Consider the following 12,591-nt stretch of genomic DNA (forward strand, 5'->3'; position numbering starts at 1 on the left):
TCCCGTTTTCCAGATTTCTAATCCAACCAGGGAACTTTTCAGTCTTTCACCACAGAAAGGAAGCTAAGTCCTGGACCACGGCCTCTTTGAATAATTAAATTCTTTTTTAGCGGGAGTGGGCATCAGAGAGGGATGAAAACCGGATGCACACACACAACATTTGCCTTTAAGGCAAATAAGCTAATACAACCAAAATCTCATTTTCCCAGCACGCCTGTCGGGCGAATTGTTTTGCCCCTATAGGACATTGTCTCTGGAATGGAGAAATAGTACGGTCGTTTGTAGCAGTCATAATAAAATAAAACTCATTAGGAGCCCGCGGGATCGCGCACACCATGAACAAAAATGACGTATTCGGGCGAACTTTCCAGAAGGACCCTGCAGTTCGAGCAAGATGTCCAAACAGCGAGTCTCATTTCTGCCTGCAGAGACAGAATCGAAACGTGTCCCTGGGTGTCCAGCCCAGGACGCAAACCCATCAGCCTTATTAGGGCGTTATCAAAACCCCTCCTCAGGCGCCCTTTTTCCCTAGTGACCAATTCTGCCCGGGGCGCCAGCCCGGAGCACTTAGCTTTCCCTCTCCATCCACATCCCTGGGACCTGTTCAGAAACAACCCACAGGCAAGAGAAAGATAGGCGTGATCCCAAACAAAACTTCTTTCGCAGAGCTTTTTTTGACTGGTCAAAGTCGTGGAAAAAAACCTGGGACCTGGCCTGCGCGCCTTGCCCCTAGTAAAGATGGCGGCCATAGGCGGAGCCGCTCCCTCCGGAAATCCGCGGGTTGCCCGGCCAACCAGGACCATTCACGCGGAGCCCTCCACGCCCGCCGAGGCTTGACGCATTGCAGGTGCGGAGCGGCCAATCAGGCAGCTTGACTCTTTCCGGCCAACCACTGCAGGGTTCCTCTGGCCTATCAGAGAGTTCTTGTCCAACTCAACGAGGAAAGAAACCTCAGCAGCGCCAACTAAGCAACCGGCTAGCGAGCGTGTTTGGAGGGGTGTGTGGCCACAGCCTTGTGCTCCTCCGCCGAGAGATATAGTACCCTTGCCCGCGCCCCGCCCCGCCCCGCCCCGCCCGGACCCGCCCGTCAGAGTTGCGGGGTGTCCGGCTTGCTTTTCCTCCCCACTGTGTGGGCTTTGGACCTCCAGAAAATGCATACTTGACCTAAAAATAATATTAAGTTCCTGTGATGTGTTCTGGGTCCCCCTAAAGGGAAGATGCGGAGCGACGCTCGCTGATCCCCCTTCCTCGCAGGTGGCGTTACTTTGCAGTCGCCAGGCGCGTTAGGGAAAACAGGAGCCTGTAAGGAAGGAGAAAAACTCCCCACATCCAAAATTCCTGGCTCCGGTTGACCCCTTGTTTAGGAACGCAGGGCTCAGCACCCCGACTCTGGGAGAAGAACCCCCACGGGCATTTCTGTTTCTAGAAGGACCCGCGTCCCTCCCCTCCTCCCCAAGGCTAGGCTTCCCTGAGGGGCTAGAAAGGAGGGTTTGATAAGAACAATCGGATGGCCAACTCTTTCGCCTAGGCACGGCGAAAATTGTCACGCCTTAGCTCACAGCAATTTGAGAAGTGGAGCCCGGAACCAGATCTAGCTGGGTTTCAACTACAGGTACGGCTCACTTTCTGGAGCTAGGCTAACAGCTGTGAGGTTGCATTGGCGAGCAGTAACTTAACAGCCTAGGCATCAGGAGAACCTGGAGGGAAGAAATGCAACTTGGATATAATCACTGCTATAGGAAGCCCAGCTAAGAAAATGAAATCTTGTGGATTTCTTGAAGTTCCCATTTAACCTTCAAACATCAGTGGTTTTGACACAAGAAGGTTTGGATGATCTGATTTTTTTTCTCTGCAACTGTAGTTCTTCAAAGCTTCTGTTGTAATGGACCTCTCTGACATTCCTACAGGTGTCTGCATGGTCTTCATGCATGCGAAACTCGTTCTTTGATCTAAAGGGGTAGTTACCAGTTGTTTACTGTTTCTTAAACTCAAAGATTTGTTCAGAAAGGAGAGAAGTTGTGATTGTCTCTTGGTGGGCTCTTAGCAGCCTCTCAAACTGTTTACCAAGTGGGAAAATAACTTGGCAATACTGTGTGGCTATTTCACCACAGAAATATCTGCCCATAGAAACAATACATCACATTTCTTTTGCCGTGTACCTGGAGTCGGAAGTGTCTACCGTGACTTGTTCATATCAAACCAGATCCTGATGTGAGAAAGCGATCCAAAAGTGCTAGCTAACAAATTCGGAATTCCTGGGTTAAGTTCCCCTATGCCTGGAAACCTCTCTAGATTGTGGAATGAAAAGATCAGATTAGATGAATTCCAGATTGCCTTCCGGCTCTAGTATTTGATTCTGCTATGAAGAAATTGAACCATAGCCTAATTGTGTCATGTTTAGAACTATTCCAGTTTATAGAACTTTCAACTTTGCAAAGTTGCTTTTAAGTTTCTTCAAACCAATCTCCAAAAAAATGTTCTCAAGGGAGGGTTTCCATTTACAAAGAACGTTAGATCTTCTATAAAGCCTGTCACAGGTTTATCTAAATATGAAATATTCTTCATAGCATGTTTCTTCAGTTCTAGTACATAGGAAGGTTATTGGGGTTTGTCCCCAGGATCAATGAATTATCTCCTTGATTTGTGAGCACCTTCGAGAGATGGGGGTCTCTTCAATACGTGCTTATATTTTCTACACATAGTAAATTCCCCTTTGCATCCTAGTCCACTGAAGCTCTACTGAAGGAGAAAAGGAATGGTTTTATTCCATTCCAGGTCAATGGTAGAAGAGTCTAGAATTGATCTGATGAATTAAAAAAAAAAAAAGGCAACGAATGCCACAAACATCTTCGGTTCAGAGGTCACAGCTCCTCTTTTGGAGTTATCTCTATTTCTGATTTTTAAATTAAGGACATATCATTATGGAAGAACCACAGATCTTAAATATCTTTGCCCTCTTTGGAACGCATGACTTTGTTTTGAAGAATACCAAGATTTAGAAGAAACTTAATTGAAAAAAAAAAAAACAACAAAACAAAACTAAGCCCATATGAGTCACTCAAACTCATCACTGGCTTTCCCTCTCGTTGCTTCTCTGGCCTTTTGTGAAGAGACAGTGTCCTCTCCAGCCTCTGACTGTCTCTCTTCCCTTCCTTCCTTTTGGTAATTTGGAGGAGTACATATCAGGATCACTTCTCAAGTAGACACGGCCTCCTCTGAACTGGCTACTTTATACATGTGTCTTAAGGAGCAGTGGCATTCTATACTCTCAGTCACAGAAAGGTTCCCTGGCCTGACTTGCCCATTTTCCTGAGAACAAACTGAACTCCTGAGAGTGAGAAGCAGGGGCCAGCGCAGGCTTTAGGATCTTCCTACACTGCTGTTTCCTTTGACTTTGGACCTCTGAAAACATTGTACTCAAAGAGCCGTTGTAATAAGGAAAGTGGGGTGTGGGGGTGGGGGTGTTATCAGTCTCAGGGCCTCCCAGTGATTGTGGGAAAGCCTGAGATGATTTCCTTTGGACTTTGTTATTTCACTTGGGGACTGGCTGTGCAGTAGTGTTCTCTCCCAGCTAGGCCTTATCTATACTGCTTAAACTCTCTGACCTTCATCTAAGTTGCTGACACTGTCTTGTTTGTGAAAGCCTTAAGGTCTCTTTGTTTCTGTCTTCTTCAGGGTGGCCCTGTTTCCTCTCCTCAATCCCAGAAGAACACAGAGAAGTGTAATTTTTTTTTTAAGATTAACAAAAGAATGTAGCTACACAATTAACATTTTGTGTAACATTCTGAAGTGTTTTTTTTTAAGATAATGGTAAAGTGCTAATTAATAATCACAAACGGGGCATGGTGTCATGGACCCCTATTCCCAGATCTTAAGACTCTGAGGCAGGAGGATGATAGGCTTGGGACCAGCCTGGACTACATAAAGATGTATGTAGGGAGAGGAAGAGAAGGGAAATGAAAAGGAGACAAAAGAAAGATAGGGGCAGTGGTAGTAGTAGTGTGTGTGTGTGTGTGTGTGTGTGTGTGTGTGTGTGTGTGTGTGTGTGTAGTTCAGTTGACAGAGTGTGTTTTCCTGGAATACATGGAAGCTCTTGGTTCAAACCCAACATGGTGGTACACGCTTGTAATCCCAACACTGAGGAGTATAGACAGGAAGGTCAAAAGTTCACGACTTTATTTTCATTTCTCATTATGCAACTTTTAGCTGGTGTCTTGAACTCTTTTCCAGGTGGTTCTACAGGTACGGCTGGGCTAGTTTAGCGTATTGTGCTCTTTTCCAGATCCGAATACTCATTGCAGGGCTTTAGCAGCCCACCGACTCCCTAATTTAGCAAAAATCTAGAGGGTAGGAATGGCCTACTGGGGCCTGTAGTCTTGCCATCCAGTCCAGAGTCTAGGTTACAATTCGTAAGCAAACCACAAAGTAGAGACACAGTGCTGGATGCTTTTGTCCGGCCTCCCTTTCTTTAGGGTTTGAACACTGGGAATGCTTCTATGAGAAACATTCTCTAGAGCTTCTGCGGTAAGCTCTTCATGTCACGGTTGAGTTCTGAATTTTCCCCACGTTTCCAACAGGGTGTGAAACAAGCACTCCCCTGAAACTCTGTTCGCAGGTAGAGCTGGGGCACGGAAATCTGTTCTCTTGAGTCCCAAATCTCCTGGGCTTTGGAAGACATCGATAACCCATGCCTTAGGAGTGGTGGCGTGGCGGGGAGCTAGGCAGCCCAGGGCTTCTGACCCTCGGAACTTACCTGTTGAGGGTGCTAATTCTCCTGCTGCTCCCTCAGACTCCCTCCAGCTCCTTGATTTTTGGTTCTGAATTGACTTCAGACCTACTCTGCTGTACTTGGCAGATTGATCTCTCAAAGATTGAAAAAATAAAAGCACAGCCTCTATTTGTCTCCGGAGTTTGTTCCACACGTGTCCCCTCCCACCAAGCCCAAGGTATAGTGTCATTATACCAGCCTCACAGATTTAATAGCTGGGATTGGGAAGCAAAGGACAGTGCCATTTTACAACCTTGTCTTTTTGCTTGGGAACTAACTGTTTCTTTGTGAGAACTAAATTAAGCAAAGCCCCAAGTAGCCTGTCACTGAAACAGAGCAGAATGTCTGCATATTATTTGGCTTAAAGGAGAGGATGTGGAAAGGGAGGGGGTGTAGCCATACTCGTTGCTACAATTGAAAACCCACTTGAAAGGACTTCTTTTTCATTGATCACATGAATCAGCCAAGCTATTGTGATGCCTAGAGTTGACTTATTAGTCCATGGCTCAGAGTCTGTACCTAGGACAAATAAAATTCCAGAAGCCTCTTTGTTAAACTTGGGCAGAACGATAGCTTCTTCAAAGTCCAATTCGCCTTTAGTCGTATTTCCTTCATTATAAAAAGCAAGGAATGGCACTAGCTGTGTAACTTCCTGAAGAGAACTGCAGACAAAGATGGATCAGACATTTGCCTACCATTAGGGCAGGAGAGGGCATGGGTCAGAGTCAAAGCAGGGACAGGGGAACATGTTCTTGGAGCCATGTGGAGGTGCCACCAAATTAGGAAACAGTGATTTGGTGATAGTTCATCAATAAAACAAGAGACTTCTTTTGCTTCATCCAATTTAATTTCCACTTTCTTCTTTCCTCGACAGTTCCAGAAGTGAACTACAGTACAGCTAATTCAATAATCTACTGACGTTGGTTGAGCCAAAACCATTGTGGTGGTTTGAATGTGCTCTGTCCAGGGAGTGGCACTATCTGGAGTTGTGGCCTTTAAGTAGGTTTGGTCTGGTTGGAGGAAGCACGTCATTGTGACCTTGAACTTTGAGACCCTCACCTTAGCTGCCTGGAAGCCAGTCTTCTAGCAGCCTTCAGATGAAGAGGTAGAATGCTCAGCTCCTCCTGCACCGTGCCTGCCTGGATGTCGCCATGCTCCAACCTTGATGATAATGGACTGAACTTCTGAACCTGTAAGCCAGCCCCAATTAAATGTTGTTTTTATAAGAGTTGCCTTGGTCATGGTGTCTGTTCACAGCAGTAAAACCCTCAACTAAGACAACTATCCTGAGTTCAAAGACTACAAGATGGTAACTTCTGGAGCTATGATAATTGAAGAGGTTTGAATGGAAAGAAGCCACTAAAGATGTAGATCATGTCAACCAAACATGTTAACATGTTGATTTATTTACTTTATTTATATGATTACACTGTCTCTGTCTTCAGACACACCAGAGGAGGGAATAGGATCCCATTGCAGATGATTGTGAGCCACCATGTGGTTGCTGGGAATTGAACTAGGACCTCTGGAAGAGCAGTCAGTGCTCTTAACCGCTGAGCCATCTCTCCAGCCCCATGTTAACATGTTGAAACTAGCATGGCATCGTATGTTTGTTTGGGGATCAGCAAAGGGATGGTTCATTGGGTTAAACAAAGAATCATGGGTGTGATATTTAGGATGTTGGGGGTATCAGGACCACTGATCTAAACACAAATGAACCATATTTCCTTTTTAAAAATGTCAAGAATGATACCACCCAACAGAAGTTTCTCCAGTGATGGTCTCTCCTGCACTGTCTTGATACAATAACCACCATCTTTCTGGGATTATGTATTGCGAACAAAAACAGAAGAATTGTATTTTTTAATTTAAATTACTTGCTTTAAATAGCTACATATGATTAGTGGCTACTCTATAATGGACAGCTCAGCTCTGGAAGGACAAAGGCTATTATTCACCATGAATGAAAATCCAATCACACTGTTACTTTACTAGGTCCTTTTATGTTTATTATTGTGTGTGTGTATGTGTGTGCGTGTGTGTGTGTGTGTGTGTGTGTGTGTGTGTGCATGTGTGTGTGTTGAAAGCATATGTGGGTACACATGTCTGTGTGGAACACAGGAGCACAGAGGACGAGTCGAGTGAGATATCTTCTCTCATCTTCTGCCTTACTGTCTCAAAAAAGGGTCTCACTGAGGTGGTTTGAATATGCTTGGCCCTTGGGAAGTGGTACTATTAGGAGGTGTGGCCTTATTGGAGAAAGTGTAACCTTGTTAGAGGAAGTGTGTCACTGTGAAGGCGGGGCCTTTAGGTCTCCTCTATATTCTCAAGTCTGACCAGTATGATCAGACCCTCCTGGCTTCCTGCAGAAGAGAGTCCCCTCCTGGCTGCCCTCAGATCAAGATGGAGAACTCTCAGCTCCTTCTGCAGCACCATGTCTGCCTGCACACTGCCATGCTTCCCACCATGATAACAATGGACTAAACCTCTGAAAGTGTAAGCCAACCCCAATTCAATGTTTTCCTTTGTAAGAGTTGCCTTGGTCGTGGTGTCTCTTCACAGTGATGAAATCAAAATTAAGAGTGAGCTGGAAGCTAGCTGTTGATGCTGCCTGCCTGGTCGGCTGATTTGCTAGTGAGGTCCCAGGGTCTGTCTGTCTCCCTGTCTTCCAACAGGGCACACGAAGCCACGCCTGTCTTTTAACGTGGCTGCTGGGGATTCAAACTCAGGTCTTCATGTTCGTGCATCAAGCCCTCTCACCCACTGTGCCATTTCCCCTACCTCCTACTAATTGGATCTTAACTTCTGGCATCGGCGAGGCCATTTTCTTTGATATATTCTGCAGTCAGCATAGATTTGTCTCATCTAGTGTTACAGTTCAGTTTTATGCCCATCAAGGCCTTGGTGACATTCCAACTTGTGCCAGTCACTAGCTCTGCCCTTTAGGCAAACTGAGTCACAAAAAAACCAAACCAAACAAACAAACGAAAAACCCTACCATGCCAGCTGACTGTGGTCACACAATCCTCCCCAGACTAAGCAATTGGTGAAAGTCTGTTGTCATAAATCCGGGCTGCGGTGAGACTCCTCCCCTGGGGCATTTGGTAGAAACGGTAAGTTGCTGACTATGCTTTGAATACTGATTAAAGGTAATTTTGCATCTTGACTTTTGAATAAGGAGAATAGTTGCTTAATTATTTCCAAAAGTATGATTTAAAGGTTTGGTCTCGGTAGCATGCCCCTATAACCCCAGCGCTCCAGAGGCAGAGGCAGAGGCAGGGTAACAAGTGCAAGAGCCGTCTGGGCTTCATGGAGAATTCTAGGCCAGTCTCAACTGCATAGCAAGACTCTCAAAAAAGCTTAAAAAAGAAAAACCTACATTACACAATCTGTCAGATGTCTCTTTTTAAAGGAGCTTGAATTCAGTATGTTTGAGTTCCAAATGCTTCCGTACTTTCCCCAAAGCCAACACGGCCAGGCTCTTCACAGCAAAATCCCTCTCTTGGGTATCAATCTCTGGTCTGGTTTGTTTTCTGTTGCTGCTATAAACACCATGACCAAGATGATCTGGGGAAGGAAAGGGTTTACTTTAGCTTACTGGTTATATATCCCATCAGGGAAGGCAGGAGCTCAAAGCAGGAGCTTGGAGCAGAAAACAAAGGGTGAATGCTGGTTACTGGTGCACTTCCTCATGCCAGCCAGCTCAGTGCTCAGCTAAGCTTCCTAAAGGGCCCAGAACCCCCTGCCTAGGGATGGTGCCACCCATAGTAGGCTGAAACCCTCCTACATCAATTATCAACTAAGAAAATGCCTCACTGACATGGCGATAGACCAGTCAGATCTGGGCAATCTTTCAGTTGAGGATCCCTCTTCCCAAGTGACTCTAAGTTTGTATCAAGTGGAAGGCTGAAGCTAACCATGACATCACCCTTTTGTCCAACGTCATGGATAGGCATCATTTTAGTTCAGTTGTTTATCTGGGAGCACAAAACTAAGATCTTATCCCGCTGAACATTTTACTCTCTCAATGCATGCACTCGGTTCCCGTCTCTATAACAACTGGCTGCTTGTGACTTAAGAGTTCAGTTAATCAAAGTGTAGAAATCATGAGGGCCAAGTCGAGCCAGTTGTTTCTCTGTGTTCTGGCTCTCTGTCCCTGACTCAATAGTGTTGTGTGGCTTATCCATGACCGTGCGCAAAAGGGTGATGTCATGGTTAGCTTCAGCCTTCCACTTGAAACTGAGAGTCACTTGGGAAGAGGGATCCTCAACTGAAGAATTGCCCAGATCTGACTGGTCTGTCGCCATGTCTGTGAGGCATTTTCTTAGTTGATAATTGATGTAGGAGGGTTTCAGCCTACTATGGGTGGCACCATCCCTACGCAGGGGGTCCTGAGCCCTTTAGGAAGCTTAGCTGAGCACTGAGCTGGCTGGCATGAGGAAGTGCACCAGTAACCAGCATTCACTTTGCTTTCTGCTCCAAGCTCCTGCTTTGAGCTCCTGCCTTCCCTGATGGACTATATAACCAGTAAGCTAAAATAAACCCTTTCCTTCCCCAGATCATCTTGGTCGTGGTGTTTACAGCCGCAACAGAAAACAAACCAGACCAGAGATTGATACCCAAGAGAGGGATTTTGCTGTAAAGAGCCTGGTTGTGTTGGCATTGGGGAGGGTGTGGAAACATTTGGAACTTTAAGCTTGAAAAGCTGTTGAGCATTCAGAATTTGGTTGGCTTTCCTGAAAGGTCTTGGAAGACACGGTTACTGAAATAAATGCAGTTGATGGAGGCCTGACCTATAATGTTCCAGAGGGAAGTTTGCCACTCAGAGATGTTACCAGGGTTGTTCATGTGATCTGTTTGAGTTAAGAACCTTTAGAAGGGCTAGAGAGATGGCTCAGCAGTTAAGGGTACTTGTTGTTCTTGCAGAGGACCTGGGTTCAATTCTCAGCACCCACAATGGTGGCTCACAACCACCCATAACTTCAGATACAGAGAATCCAACGGACATGCACCCGATGCACGGATATGCACATAAAGCAAAATAAATAAATCTAAAAACTTTAAAAAGAATCTGTGGAAGCGAAACCTTTGCTTCACTTGGACAATGAGTACTGCTCATCGAGGACTGAAAAATCAGCTGGGATTATAGAAGACACCCGGCTTGCTGAGTAAAAGTCTTCTGGAAGCATTTCCTTAGTGTCAGCATAGAGAAGCTGTGGTCCAGAGGGGCCAAGGCTGCGTCTCGAGCTGGCGGCCGAGCCTGGCAGAGTTTGAGAGTCTCCCACGTGGTACTGGTTTGGGCAGCGTGAGAGCTGGATTGAAGAAGTCATGGAGAGAAGCTGAGGCTTGGCACAGGGTGGTCGAGATTCCTAGCCCGGAGCTGCATTCTTTCTACTTCTCTCCTATCTAGCATTATTTGATATAAATAATTTCACATAGAACTATTCTCTTTAAATATCACAGAATGTCCCATAGGCTTTTCGGTTCTTAGTATGTTATATTTTTATGTGGCTTTTAAAAATTGCTGACCTCTTCACAAACCAAGAAGTTAATTCACCGGAACATGAACATTCCATGGACCTAAGTTGTCAGCCAGAGAACTGGACGTATGAAATAGGCAAGCCTCTAACATTGTATCTTTAAATTTTCAGATACTGATTTCACTAATATACAGTCTAATATTAGAGCCCTGAGCAAAGACTCACGCTCTAGTTTATGCCCAATCACCGCCTCACAGGAAGATCCTGGGCAAGTCACTTGACCTTCTTATATTTCAGTGTGTGAAACTAGCCATAAAACCGCGTAAAGCATGACCTCATTACAAACCCACTACACTTGAAAGCTAAGACGTGCTTTGATATGTTAAAGAATTCCAAAAGGGCACCCATTTCTAAAATATAAACAGAAAATTGTCCTATGATTAAAATAATTCTAAGATGAAGGACACTTAGCAAATAAAGTCATGAGAAGGTTTCAAAGCGCTTTTATTTAGTGAAGTCGTTAAATGACACAGGAAAGCATTTGACTGGCTTTGCAAAGCCATAGATTGTAGTTATGTAACCAGAACAACTAGAAGGGATGAAGACTACCAGACACAGTAGGATCCCCAACAATTAAACATATTTCCATGTTCAGAACAGCATACCAAAAATTTAAAATGTATTTAGCTAACTACCTCAGGAAATCCGATGGAAAAACAACCCCAAATTCCTTTAGTAATCATAAGTTACAATAATGAGCTTGCCTTTGTAGACCTGTAATTCACTGGATCATTGATAATGCTTTAAACTCACTTGGTATTGAGTCTCTTTTCTGTGAACGTAGGGATATTATCGTCTGTCCATGAATGGCTTCTAAACCGTTTGCAAGAGGGATGGCAGTGCCCTTTGCTTCTCCTTAGGCAGCAGGTTGACTCTTTCAGTCGCATTCTAGAAAGAGCTCAGAACTAAGCGCAGTCCCACGGCTGATGACAGACTGTCTGAGGTGAGCCTAAGAAGTCCTCCGGCATTTGCAATGTTCAGGCACATTTTTGAATCTTTTAAAACACCTATCTGCAAACTTTGACAAAGCCAGAAAGAGACAAGATAACTAGTCTTTCCGGAGAGGAGCAAGCTAATCACACATTTTGCTAATCACAATTTCTGAAAGAAGAAACAACCTGCAGCTTGTCCTGGCCTTGCAAACAAAAGATCAAATTCTGTGCTCCGTCTTGGCAAGAAAAGAGACTGCAGCATTTTTTAAGATTTTTTTTTTTTTTTAAGTTCCAGGCTCCAAAGACCCGAAGGAGTTTTTTTTTTTTCTTGTCCTCCCCACCCCCACCCTAGTTTACAGAAGAATGAAGAATAGTAAATTTAAAGATTTAAACATTATTTAAGGACTATAATTAAGATCGTAATTAAGATAGTCGAGCTCCCTACTAGAATCAATGGGCTGTGTAAGTTCCAGCTGTAACCAGAGTGATTCTGAGTATCTCTTCCCTTCTTAGTACTTATGAATTTTCAGGACCAGGACAATTAGGAAAAACTCAGAAACGTGGGCTTTGAGGTCTACATAAGCTGTTCACTACATTAATTTTAGGAGCAGGCCGAATAGAATTTGCCACAGGAAATAAGGAACAAACCCAGCAAGGAACAAATCTTCGAGCATCTTTAAAATTTTAGTAGGTACGTAAAAACAGGAAAACTAGACTGATTGAGCATGGAAACACGACACACACTTAGCAACTGAGCTTCTAACTGTGCCTCGGACAGTTCTCCAAAATGAGAAAAGGCCAACCACCTTGTCTCCAAACACAGTCCCCTCTCCTCTGCAGCTAAAACTGTAGGGTCGATTCCCCCTCCCCGCGGCTGTCCTCAGCCCCTGGACCTCCTGAAGGTCCTCCCCTGTGGGGACCCAGGACGGTGGCTCTGCAACCTCGAAACCACCAGGAGTGGTGGGAGGGGGACACACAGGTGGAGTGGAGTTGAGTGACCGACACGCAGCTGGAAGGCCGAGGCGGACCCCAGGTCTCGCTACGCAGGCATTCTAGCTCTAGAGGACTCTTGCTTGTCTCAACAGGCCAGCAGCCTTGCTCAGGTCCCGGACTCCCAAGTGACCCCTGCCCGCGTAATGAGCCCGCCGCGCCGGGCGCGCCTTGGGGGCGGAGCCTTGCGGTGAGGTCCGGTTGTCGCAGCGCCGCCCTGCGCGAGGCGGTACTGCCGCGGCGGAGGGATACCGCGCACCGTATATATATCGCGGCACACAGGCTCGCGCTACGGCAGTGGTGCTGGGAGTCTCGTGTCCGTGGTGCCGTTACTCGCAGTCGGGCGGCGGCTGAGGCTCAG

At 45.6% G+C, this 12,591-nt stretch overlaps 1 long non-coding RNA gene across 1 annotated transcript; it reads left to right on the forward strand.

Annotated features, from left to right (window-relative positions):
- The first annotated feature begins 1,072 nt into the window (after nucleotides 1-1,072).
- On the forward strand, nucleotides 1,073-5,998 carry LOC134479247 (uncharacterized). Its single transcript, XR_015623302.1, has 2 exons — nucleotides 1,073-1,612; nucleotides 5,643-5,998. It is a non-coding gene; the product is annotated as an uncharacterized LOC134479247 (long non-coding RNA).
- The last annotated feature ends 6,593 nt before the right edge of the window (nucleotides 5,999-12,591 follow it).

This window comes from Rattus norvegicus, chromosome 6 (assembly GCF_021556685.1).
Source record: "Rattus norvegicus strain SHRSP/BbbUtx chromosome 6, alternate assembly SHRSP_T2T, whole genome shotgun sequence".
In the NCBI taxonomy this organism is placed as follows: Eukaryota; Metazoa; Chordata; class Mammalia; order Rodentia; family Muridae; genus Rattus; species Rattus norvegicus.